Below are 11,288 nucleotides of genomic sequence, written 5' to 3' on the forward strand. Positions count from 1 at the left end.
TCTTATTTTTAAGAATATGAATATTATTACTATATACTTTGTCTATTATAACATGATCTTTCAAGAAAATCCAGCTTTTCATTCAAAGGTCACTGGTTAGGTAAATTGACAAGATTAGTCGACAGACAATGGAATCTGCCTGGCACCCTACAGCAGCCATCTTAGCTGCACATTCATTCACTTCTCCCTATACATTCTCAGATTTCTCCTGTGCACAACTTTCTTCTAGAACCAATGGTGAAAGGGAACTCTGGAAAATTAGTTTTAACTTTGCTAATTTGCCACAACCCAAATCACCCTAGTGGCTATAAACACTGACACTCAATAACTAGCAGTTCAAATACTGGTATTTGGTATTTCAAAGTAAGTTCAAATACAGGCACATGGTATTTGTTAAATAAATATACTAACCTTAGTCCTTTGGATACTTTTATGGTGTGCAGAGAACACAAAAAGCTGTTTTTAGGTACTCTATTCAAAGTGAGAGACACTGCACTAGCATTCTAGAATACTGAATCAAAAGGGAGAAAGAGCCGGGCGCTGGTGGCTCACACCTGTAATCCTAGCTGCTCAGGAGGATGAGCTCTGAGGACTGCAGTTCAAAGCCAGCCTAGGCAAAAAAGTTGGTGAGACTCCCATAAACCACCAGAAAAACGGAAGTGGCACTGTGGCTCAAGTAGTAGAGCACTACCCTTGAGCTGAAGAGCTGAGGGACAGAACCCAGGCCCAGAGTTCAGGCCCCGTGACCAAAAAAAAAAGGAGAAAGCTATTTCTCACTCAGTGATAGGCACCAGGTCCCAAAAAGTCACAGTGTAGAGGCAGCTGCGGAGAACAGCAGGGCAATATCAATATCAATGTCTCCCCTGGGCACTGCTGGTCTCATTGAGGAGTGAGGCAACAGCAGGACTCAGAAGCCAGCTCTGAGGAAGTGGGAGAGCAAACTTCAGGTATGGCTTTAGGATCATCTAAAAGACTTGTATCTCGTGGACTGTTAGCTGATATCTTTTACTCCATAGGCAATGAATGGCATGGAGTGTGTGTACACAAATGTATTTTAATGTGCATTATGCTTACAAAACTAATAGCCAGAAACAGTTGAGCATCACATTTTCCACGCATCACAATTTGTAACCCACACAACAACTATTTGACCTATTTCATACTACAAAACTATTTCATATTACAAAAAAGTCATGTGATTATATTCCAGAATATAACTCAAAGAAAAAAGTCTTTGTCACAGTTCTGTGGTTAATTAGAATGAATTAGGTGATAAGCCTAGGAAACGTATGTCTGGCAATGGCCATTACTAATTTTGGGGACATTTTCCCTGTGAAAAGTCATCTGCTGTTCAGATTCATTTCAATGAGCCTACTGCAGTGACTGCTCCATGTTCAGAAAGGCTTCCTCATGCCTGAGTCACATCCCACTCCTTTTGGCTCCTGGGCCTGACTGCATTTTTGACAGTGGACAGACCTAGATTTCTTGCCTTTTCTTTGGACCCATGTGACAGAAAGCATTGGCGGGACCATCTTTCTCAAACTTCTCCCCCTGGTGTGGTAAGGGGGAATAATGAAAGAAAAGCAATACTTAACATTATCCTCCATGTTTACCTAAATGATCACAAACAAGGCCATACTAAAGCTACCAACACAACTATGTTTATTGCAGCATTATTCACTATAGCTAAGATATAGAACCAACCCAGATGCCCCTCAGTAAATGAATGGATCATATACATATACATATGTATGTGTATGTGTGTGTATGTCTATATATGTGTGTGTGTGTGTGTGTGTATGAATTCTATGCTTCCATCAGAAAGAATGACACCACCCCATTTGTAAGGAAATGGAAAAGACTTAGAAAAAAAGCATATTAAGTGAAATAAGCCAGATCCAAAGAAACATAAGTCTCATGGATTCCTTTATTTGTAATAATTAGTATACATCTAAGATAATCTTAGCAGATGAGCAGAATAGCTCAGTGGCTATGTACATATGACTAAAAAAGATGATGCTAAGCAAAATGAACTCCAAGACATGGACACAAAGTTTTTCTTTGTTGTTGTTGTTTCTAATGTATTTTGTGATTTTGGGTTTTTTTTTTTTTGTTGTTGTATGTTCTTGCCCCTAAGGTATATCCTGTTGTCACTGTATTTGGTTTTGGTACCCTAGTATTGTATATACTTTAAATTAGAGACGGGATGGGGGCAACAGCATGGTGAGACAAAGGACAAGGGGAACCAGTGCAACAGTGATACTCACATGACAATGTGTTAGAAATGATCTGTACAATTTTAAGGGGCGTGGTTGGTGGGGAGAGAAAGTAGGAGAAACTTGAGGGAAGGAGTAACAAGTTTGACAAGAAATATACTCATTACCTTACTTATGTAACTGTAACCCCTCTGTACATCACCTTGACAATAAAAAAGATGCCCCTCTATTTTCCTTTTTTGTTGTAATTCTTACCATTTTCTTTTATTTCTTTTTCTCTTAAAAAAAAAAAATGGTTCAGCAAGGCCTGGGTAATTCAAGCTGGTTATCCTAGCTGCTCAACAGGCTGAGAGCTAAAGATTTTAATTCAAAACTTGCCTGGAAGGGAAAGTCTGTGAGAGTCTTATCTCCAATTTAAATAAAGCTGGAAGCGGAGATTTGGCTCAAATAGTAAAGCACCAGCTCTGAGGGGAAAAGCCAAGACCTGAGTTCAAGCCATATTACAGCATGCACACATTAAAAACAGTCCTTGGTCAGTACTTGCTATTCTATCAGAAGCACAAAATCACAGGACTTAAAAAATTCCACAAGACAACAAATTTATTTCAAAGATGAACACCAATTCAGCTGTTAATGTTTCTTTTCTAAATTTACAACCATTTGTTGTAGTTTTAAGTTTTGAAATTGGTAGAAATTTCCTCTCATCTAGTATATGTGACAGTATCATCAGCAGTTATAATTCTATGTTTTATTGCATAAAAGTTCAAATGTTTTTGAAAACAGCATGCCATTATGTAAGTAGATAATAGTTGTTATTGTCTGTCTCGTTGCCTTGCCGTGATCCAGTCCATTATTATTCAAGAGATTTCCGGGGAAAGCAGCAGCACCAGATTCAAGATGGTGGCCAGCAGGAGGCTGATGAAGGAGCTTGAAGAGATCCGTAAATGTGGAATGAAAAACTTCCATAACATCCAGGTTGATGAAGTTAATTTATTGACTTGGCAAGGACTTATTGTTCCTATGATAAGGGGGCCTTCTGAATTGAAATCAACTTTCCAGCAGAGTACCCATTCAATCCACTGAAGATCGCATTTAAGACAAAGATCTATCACCCCAGCATTGATGACACAGGGCAGGTCTGTCTGCCCGTCATTAGTGCTGAGAACTGGAAGCCAGCAACCAGGACTGACCAAGTAATCCAGTCCCTCATAGCACTGGTCAACGACCCCCAGCCTGAGCACCCCCTCCGGCTGACCTAGCTGAAGAATAAGGCCATAAAAAAATCTGTAAGAACGCTGAAGAGTTTACAAAGAAATATGGGGAAAAGCGACCTGTGGACTGAAACCTGCTGTGAACGATTCCAGCAAGTGTGAACAGAGCCCCCCCCCCCCCCCAGCAGTGCATTCAGACACCCCGCAAGGCAGGACTCGATGGAACACTGACATGGGCTACCGCCTGGCCTTCGCTTGTGGCAGTTACTAACTTCCTACAGTTTTCTTAATCAAGAGTGGTCTAGGAAACCTGTAAAGAAAGGACTAAAAATTTCATATGTTCTAGTTCTACTTTCTTTGATTTAAAAATCACTGCTTCAGTCTACTTCAAAAGAAGGGGTTTCTTTTCTTGTCCAAATTTACCCCAAATCTTCAAGTTAGCCCAGAAGATTGAGGAAAAAAGAAAGAAAAAAGGTTGTAGTTCTTTTTCCTCTCCTGCCCTTGCAACTCCCACTTTCTTCCATTTAGTTTATTTTTCAAGTAATTCACTTCCCCAAGTCTTATTTCCTTCCTCCACAAAGCGGCAGTGGTGACTTTTTTTCTGTCACACTGCCCTGTGGGAGCTGGTTCAGACTTTTCCTGATACCAGCTTATAACAGCCTTTAAAAAAAATTACAATACAAGCAAACATCCACACTCCACGCACATACCTCCTCTCTTTAAAAAATAATAATTAAAAAACAACAACCACAGAAAGACCACCCAAAGAGAGGCCCATCTCCTGTATAAAATCCTGGTTGTTTCCACAGTACTGTGGATTGAATGGGCAAAAAGCTCCACTGTTTGTATGTGGCCAGGTCTGTGGTGATCCTGGAGTTAGGGCCTGCCAGTTGAGGATGCAGTGCACTTGTGTGATGAATTTCTCACCAGAAAGCTCTCAAAGGTCAGCATCCCTTCATGCAGCCATGTTAGAAGATCCACTGGTCCTCATAAAGCAAAAGCCAGAATATTCTTTTGAAGTTCCAAGCTCCTCTACCATCTGAATGTGCCACAGAGCTCTCCAACTCAGTGCGGCAGTCCCACCATGGTCCTCCTTTGGCAGGTTGGGCCCTGTGCAGAATTGGAATTTGTGGGACTGGGCTTTGTGGCCAGCACCAGTCTGGGGTCGCTCGGGTTCCTACTGGCCTCTTCCTTTGGAGCAGCTGCCAGCTCAGCCCAGGAACAAGATGGCCTTTCCTGTCTTTGGACTCACAGCCTTTACAGAGTCAAGTTCCACTTGAAGCTCACTCAATACTCTTTCAAAGTGTTTTATATTGCTTTGATTGCCTTTTTTTTGTAGAAATAAAAATTGACCTTAGGGGGAAAGAAAGAGATTTTTGTGGAGTCTGATCACTGGCTGACACATTATGGAAGCACAGTAAACGTCTTGAGGTGAAATCATTACTTTCTTTTGAAATGACAAATGTGTCAGTAAAATTGTGATGCTGATTCATCAGCACCCCAAGTTAATGCAAAGTTAATACTTAAACAGATGTTTTATAAATATTAAAGGATAAGGCTTTAGAAAGCTTTGAAGGCATCATTTTTTGTGGTCCTTCCTATCATTCAGTTTGGTCATTTACTATCAAAGCAATTTTCAAGGTCAGTTTCCATATTCTACATTACCTATACTGATGTGTAAACTTCTACAAATGTTTATCTAGCAAATAAAGGAATTTATACTGGAAAGGACTATCAATATCCTATGTAAAGGACTTCCAAATGACTTGCTTTTGCCTTATAGAGGTAGCCAAAGCTGCATTTCAACAGTTACATGCAAAATCACATTTTAGGTAAAATTACCCACTAAAAATCTTAGAGGCAATCTATCAAAGCATTCCCACCAGTAACTATATTTCCTGAAGGGATAAATAAATTATACCCCAAATTACTACTTTATCTGTGTACTGGTGGTTCTTGCCAATAATGCTAGACAATCCAGGCAGGAAACTCTGTGAGATTTTTATCTCCAATTAATTATCAAAAAGCTAGAGATGTTGCTCATGTGATAGAGTGCAAGTCTTGAGTGAATAAAGCAAAGGGACAAGGCTTAGGCCCTGAGTTAAAGCACCCTCCCCCCACCCCCCACAATTATGTTAAATTCTGAGTTTATGTGAAACTCAAGGCATGGTGTCTAAGCTGCTACACACATTGCTGTGCAAAACAGTACAACCTAAGGATCTTCTAATACACAGTCTTGGTAGGTTTTCTGTAGTGCACTTCATTCTTTTTCTCCATCAGTATGTCTCCTACATGCTGTTATAATCAAGACCTAAAATGACCACTCAGCTTCAGAGTATGAGATTTGGTTGCTAGAAAGGTTGTTGAAGGGTCAAATGGTACAATCCAGAATGCTTAACAATGTTGACAATGGGAAACAGGAAACGTGGAGGAATGAGACAGATAATTTCCCTTGTTGATTTTTTTTCCCCTATAGATTATGTTAAATTTATTCTGGCTTGTATTACTCATAAAAGCCTGAGACAAATGAGCACATTTGTCTAGGCATGGCCATAAATTTGTATGCAACCCTCTCCCTCCTGATTATATAAGTATCTCCAGCCCTACTGTTGAGAAGACTTAGACAAAGACAATGGTAAACTTTTATAACATTTTATTTATTTGTTGTTTGTTTTGAGAAAGAGTTTTGCTCTGTAGCTCAAGCTGGCATCTAACTTGTGATCCTCCTACCTCAGCCTCCCAAGTGGGATTACAAGTATGTGCTACTATGCCTGGCACAACTGTTTCATAATATGTATATGTAGAAATATACATAAATATTTATATACACAAATTAATATATAATCTATCATTTACATTATTTACATATTATTATACATTATCATTTATATATTTTGTTAATATTTTGTATTATATGTAAATATATTTTTAATTTATATATATAAAGTAAAAATTGTCTGTACAGTTGGGATTTGGTAGCAAGAGAAGAAAACATTATGTCCTTTGTAAATAAAATATCTGTTTTCTTTATTTCTTATTTTAAAAAAATCTCCCATATTGATAAAGAGATCACTATATTGTTAAATAATTTTATATGTGGTGTAATATTGAAATAGTTTACTGAGATTTGACTCAGAGTATCTGACAATCTTGCATTCTTAAATTTATAGGCTGATATTCAATATTATAAATTCCTAGGATCTGAACCAGATTTGGATTGAATGGAAGTTTTCAGAACAAAGCCGAAACGGTAAATACCTTCTTATGAGACATCTTCCTTACTTCTTTCCACATGTCTCTGTAGCAGGGATGTAAGTAGTAATACTGTTGTCTGACTGGGGGTGGGGAGAGGGAAAGACAAAGGAAGAGGTAAATAAGGAACCATTGTGCCATATTTGTTGTTTTGTTTTGGGAGTTGTGGGGCTTGAAATCAGGCTTGAGTGTTGTCCTTGAGCTTTTCTGCTTAAGCTTAGTGCTTTACCACGTTGAGCCACAGCTCCACTTCCTATTTTCTAGTGGTTAATTGGAGATAAGAGTCTCATAGACTTTCCTGCCCTGGCAAGCTTTGTGGGATCCTCAGATCTCAACTTACTGAGTAGCTGGTATTACAGACGTGAGCCACCAGTACCTCCTAGGAATCATTATTTTAATACTGTGTAAGTCAGGTTTGGTCTAAGTCATGCTATGAAGAAATGAAAACATCTAATTTGAGCCACAATCTTTTGCCTTTGTATTTTTAATACACATTTCTAATAAAAGTGAATTTGAATATTAATGTGGAGTGTGTTTCAGTTGACAGATTTGTGATTGTGAGTCCAAGGAAGTTAGAATATTTCTCCAAGTTGTGCCTAACTCCAAAGCCTTTATTTCATTATATCACATACCCTAATAAATTCTGGTGCGCTAATATATAGAAGTACTGTGTACTTCAAAAGTTAGAAAAAAAAGATACTGAGCATTTTTATCATATAGAAATGATAAATATTTGAAGAGATAAGTACCTGGATTTAAACATATATGATATGATAGGATAGGATAAGATGATATGAGTGAAACAATAAATACTTTCATTGTATAATGTATAATATACATTACTTTTAGATTTTTACTCTCATTAAGTAGTGGCACAAAGGAGTTACCATTCAACAAATCAGTTCATGAACACAGTGCATCTTGATTGATGTCATCTCTTCATTAATATTTCTAATCCTGTCAATCCTTACCCTCCTCTCAATTTCTTAATTTTGTAGGATATGTATTAAATTCATGACTGTGTTCTAACCATTGCTCTATATAATATGCAAGTCTATTATTTTATATTATATAATTTTATAATTATATATTATACAATTATAGCATATAGTTGCATGTTATGTTAATTTAAAATACATTATGTATTATATATATTATGTACAAATAATACAGAACACATAAGTTCTTTAGTTTGTAAAGTTTTTATATACCAGTTAAAACAACTTAAATGAACAAAATCGAAGTTTTAAAATGTGTAACATGAAGTGTGAAAATAATTATTAAAATCTAATGTAATCTAGCATATTGGAGAGGTCAGAAACATTTGTGGAAATGTTTTCAAGAGTTTTTGGAAATATGATACATATTCTATGGATATGATAAACCTTTCTAGTAAGCCCAACTAATTTTCTATGCTAACTCATTAGCTAACAATAGATAGTTCTGAAAAGTATAGTCTCTTTAAAGGAACTTCTGTGTGGAGTTGCTAAGATACAGTTCTCAAAATAAGTGTTCTCAGTTACGGTCCAAGTTTAATGGTAGGTCAAACAGCTGTGAGGATGCAATCCTCAAGCCACCTTACTACATAGAAGCATTAGCACCAGTTGACAGCTTACTAGAACACAGAAATTCATGCTTAACTCCAGATCCATTATATTGTAACTGTGTTTTCACAGCAGTCCCCCAAATTGAGAATCAATAATTTAATAGACTGGATATAAATACTGGGCTTAGTTAAAGTCAAAAGAAGCATAAAGCCAATCAACTATCTAATTTATTCTTTGCTGAAAGCAAGGAGATCAAAAAGAATCTAAGGGGGCTGGGAAATTGGCTCAGTGGTAGAATGTTTGCCTTATATACATGAGGTCCTGGTGTTGATTCCTCAACACCACATAAGAAGAAAAAGTCAGAACTGGTGCTGTGGCTCAAGTGGTAGTGTACTAGCCTTGAGCTGAAGAGCTGAGGAACAGCACCCAGGCCCAAGAGTCCAGGCCCCACAACCAGCAAAAAAAAAGAAGGAAAGAAAGAAAAGAAGCTGACAAAACAAAACATGTTTCCAGTGTATCCTGGTTTTTCAAAGAAACAGAACCAATAGAACCGATCATCTTTTTCCTCTATCACTCTTTCCTTCCCTCTATCTTTCTTCTTCTCCCCAACCCTTCTCTCCTTCTCCTCTTCCTCTAAGCCATCCCCCCCCCGTGTGTGTGTGTGTGTGTGTGTGTGTGTGTGTGTTTGTGTACAGATAGTGAGAGACTGATTATTAAGGAATTATTACGGCTGACAAGTCCAAAAATCTACAGTCAGCAAGCTGGAGACCAAGAAAAGCCAGGGGTATAGTTTCAGTCTGAAGTCTAACACCCATGATACTGAGAACCAACAGAAGTTTCTATTCAAATCTGACAGCAGTGTTACTCACTAGACACTATGTTGGAAATGAAGTATACAACTGTGGAAAGTAGGGAGAGGGAGGGAAAAAAACTGGGAGAAAATGAGGGAAGACATGACACTGTTTAAAAAGAATTGTACTCAATAACTGACTTATATAACCACAACCCCTCTGTACATCACCTTTACAAAAAAATTCAGAAAAAGAAATAAGGAAGCAGCTGTCACAGTCAGGTGGGAGACAAATTCCTTTTATCCAGCCTATATGAGCTATTCAGCTTTCAAGAGGCAGAATGCCTACTTACATTAGGTAGGTCAATCTGCTTTACTCTATCTATGAATACAGAGGTTCAGTTCATCTAGAAACATTTTCACAGGCATATTTCAAATCAAATGTCTAACCAAACACATGTGGCCTAATCAATCTGTCACATAAAACTAACCATCACTTTAGTAAGCCAGAACTGAATCTAGCAGCTCCATCATAGAGTACTATGTAACTCTGAAGACTAAAGGTGTTGTGCCCAGGTCGCAGGACCCCCACCAAGAAGCTCTTTTAAGGTTTTATTTAGAAGGGCTGCAGCTCCAGCTTGGGGCCTCTTCCTACACTCCCACACAGGAGAGCCTAGGAGGAGAGCCCTGAGCTAAACATTTGCAGGGCTTATAAAGGCACACAACCAACCAGGTGTTTGGATTACCACCACGTGTTGCTCTACTAAACAAACAACAAGTGGTCACTACCTCAAGACTTTAACCCTTCAAAGGGATTAAGAAAGTAATCCTCATATCAACAGGACAGAACTATTTCACAGTGCCACATGGAATTTTTTAGCTGTTTTGAAAAGAAAAAAGACTAAAATAGAGATGCACACATATGGCCAAATAAATGCAAGTGAGGACATATGTGAAAAAAATTAACCACCAAAAATATAGACTTTTCTGCTTGGGCTGGCTTCAAGTTGTGATTTTGAGATCTCAGTCTCCTGACTAGCATGGATTACAGGTTAGCATCCAGCACCAACCGGCACCATTTCCCAAGTAAATTACCTTCAGAAATAATATATATTTATTTATAAATGTAGTGTACACCACTACATATATTTATCTATTTCTTGCTTTGTGGTGGTGGACAGAGGAGATTGGGCAAATTTTTGGTAAGTTGATATAATAGAAGGGATGTCTCTGCTTGGAGAGACAGCTAACCAAGTCTGCACCACAGACCTGCACATCTCATCTTCTATTTGATAGTATCCTAGGACCACTAGCTTCCAAATTTGGGCAGAATTTTCTATTCTGCTTAAATGACTTGTACATGACTTGTAAAATGGTTTCCAGCCATTGAATGTTTGACACTGTAATTCTCCATGTCCTGTGAGTTCATGCTTATTTATAGACAAATACAACCACTTAATTCTATTGGAAATAAATGGTGATGATGATGATATTAATGATAGATAACTGACTACAATTTTATAGCATTTTCTTTGATATCTTGCGAGAAATTTTTTCAAGTATATTAAAATTAACTTTCAGGAGGCAATTATTAATCATACTTTATATTTTACCTTTGATGGAACACACACACACACACACACACACACACACACACACACAGTAAAACCTATCCACATTAATGGGGTAACGGAATGTTTTAATACTTACATACACTGTGTGATAATTAAGTCAGGGTGAAGATATCTGTCATCTCAGATGACTTACTACTTTTTAAATAAAAATTTTCTGTGTATGTGGGAGTCAAAGTGAGAGAATGAATGATATTTTTTTTAATTTTTTGGTGGTATTGGAGTTTGAACTCAGGGCCTATACTTGCTACACAAGTGCTTTACAATGTCGCAGCCCTTATCATTCTTTATGGTGTACAATTTATTTTCATCTATTGGTCCACAGTAGCTAGGATTGCAGGAGTGAGCCACCAAAATCTGTTGGTATTGTTACTTTGTAAGGACCTCCCCTTACTGCTTTCTATAGGGCTATTATAATGTACATTCTAACTAATGGTGTACAAGCTATAGATCATTACCACCATTTGCTTTCTTTTTTTATTTATTTATTTATTTTTATTTTTTATTGTGAAAAAACTGTACAGAGGGGTTACAATTACATGGGCAAGATAATGAGTACATTTCTTATCAAGCATTGTAGCCTCCTTCTTTGTTTCCCCTTCCCATCCTTCCAAGCCTCCCCCCACCAATCGTCCCCCCAC

The 11,288-nt window shown here is 37.7% G+C and overlaps 1 pseudogene; it reads left to right on the forward strand.

Moving 5' to 3' along the window:
* Positions 1-3,104: 3,104 nt before the first annotated feature.
* LOC122118230 lies at positions 3,105-3,558 on the forward strand (annotated as a pseudogene).
* Positions 3,559-11,288: the final 7,730 nt, after the last annotated feature.

Source organism: Dipodomys spectabilis, unplaced genomic scaffold, assembly GCF_019054845.1.
Source record: "Dipodomys spectabilis isolate Male_0828 unplaced genomic scaffold, ASM1905484v1 ptg000147l, whole genome shotgun sequence".
NCBI lineage: Eukaryota > Metazoa > Chordata > Mammalia > Rodentia > Heteromyidae > Dipodomys > Dipodomys spectabilis.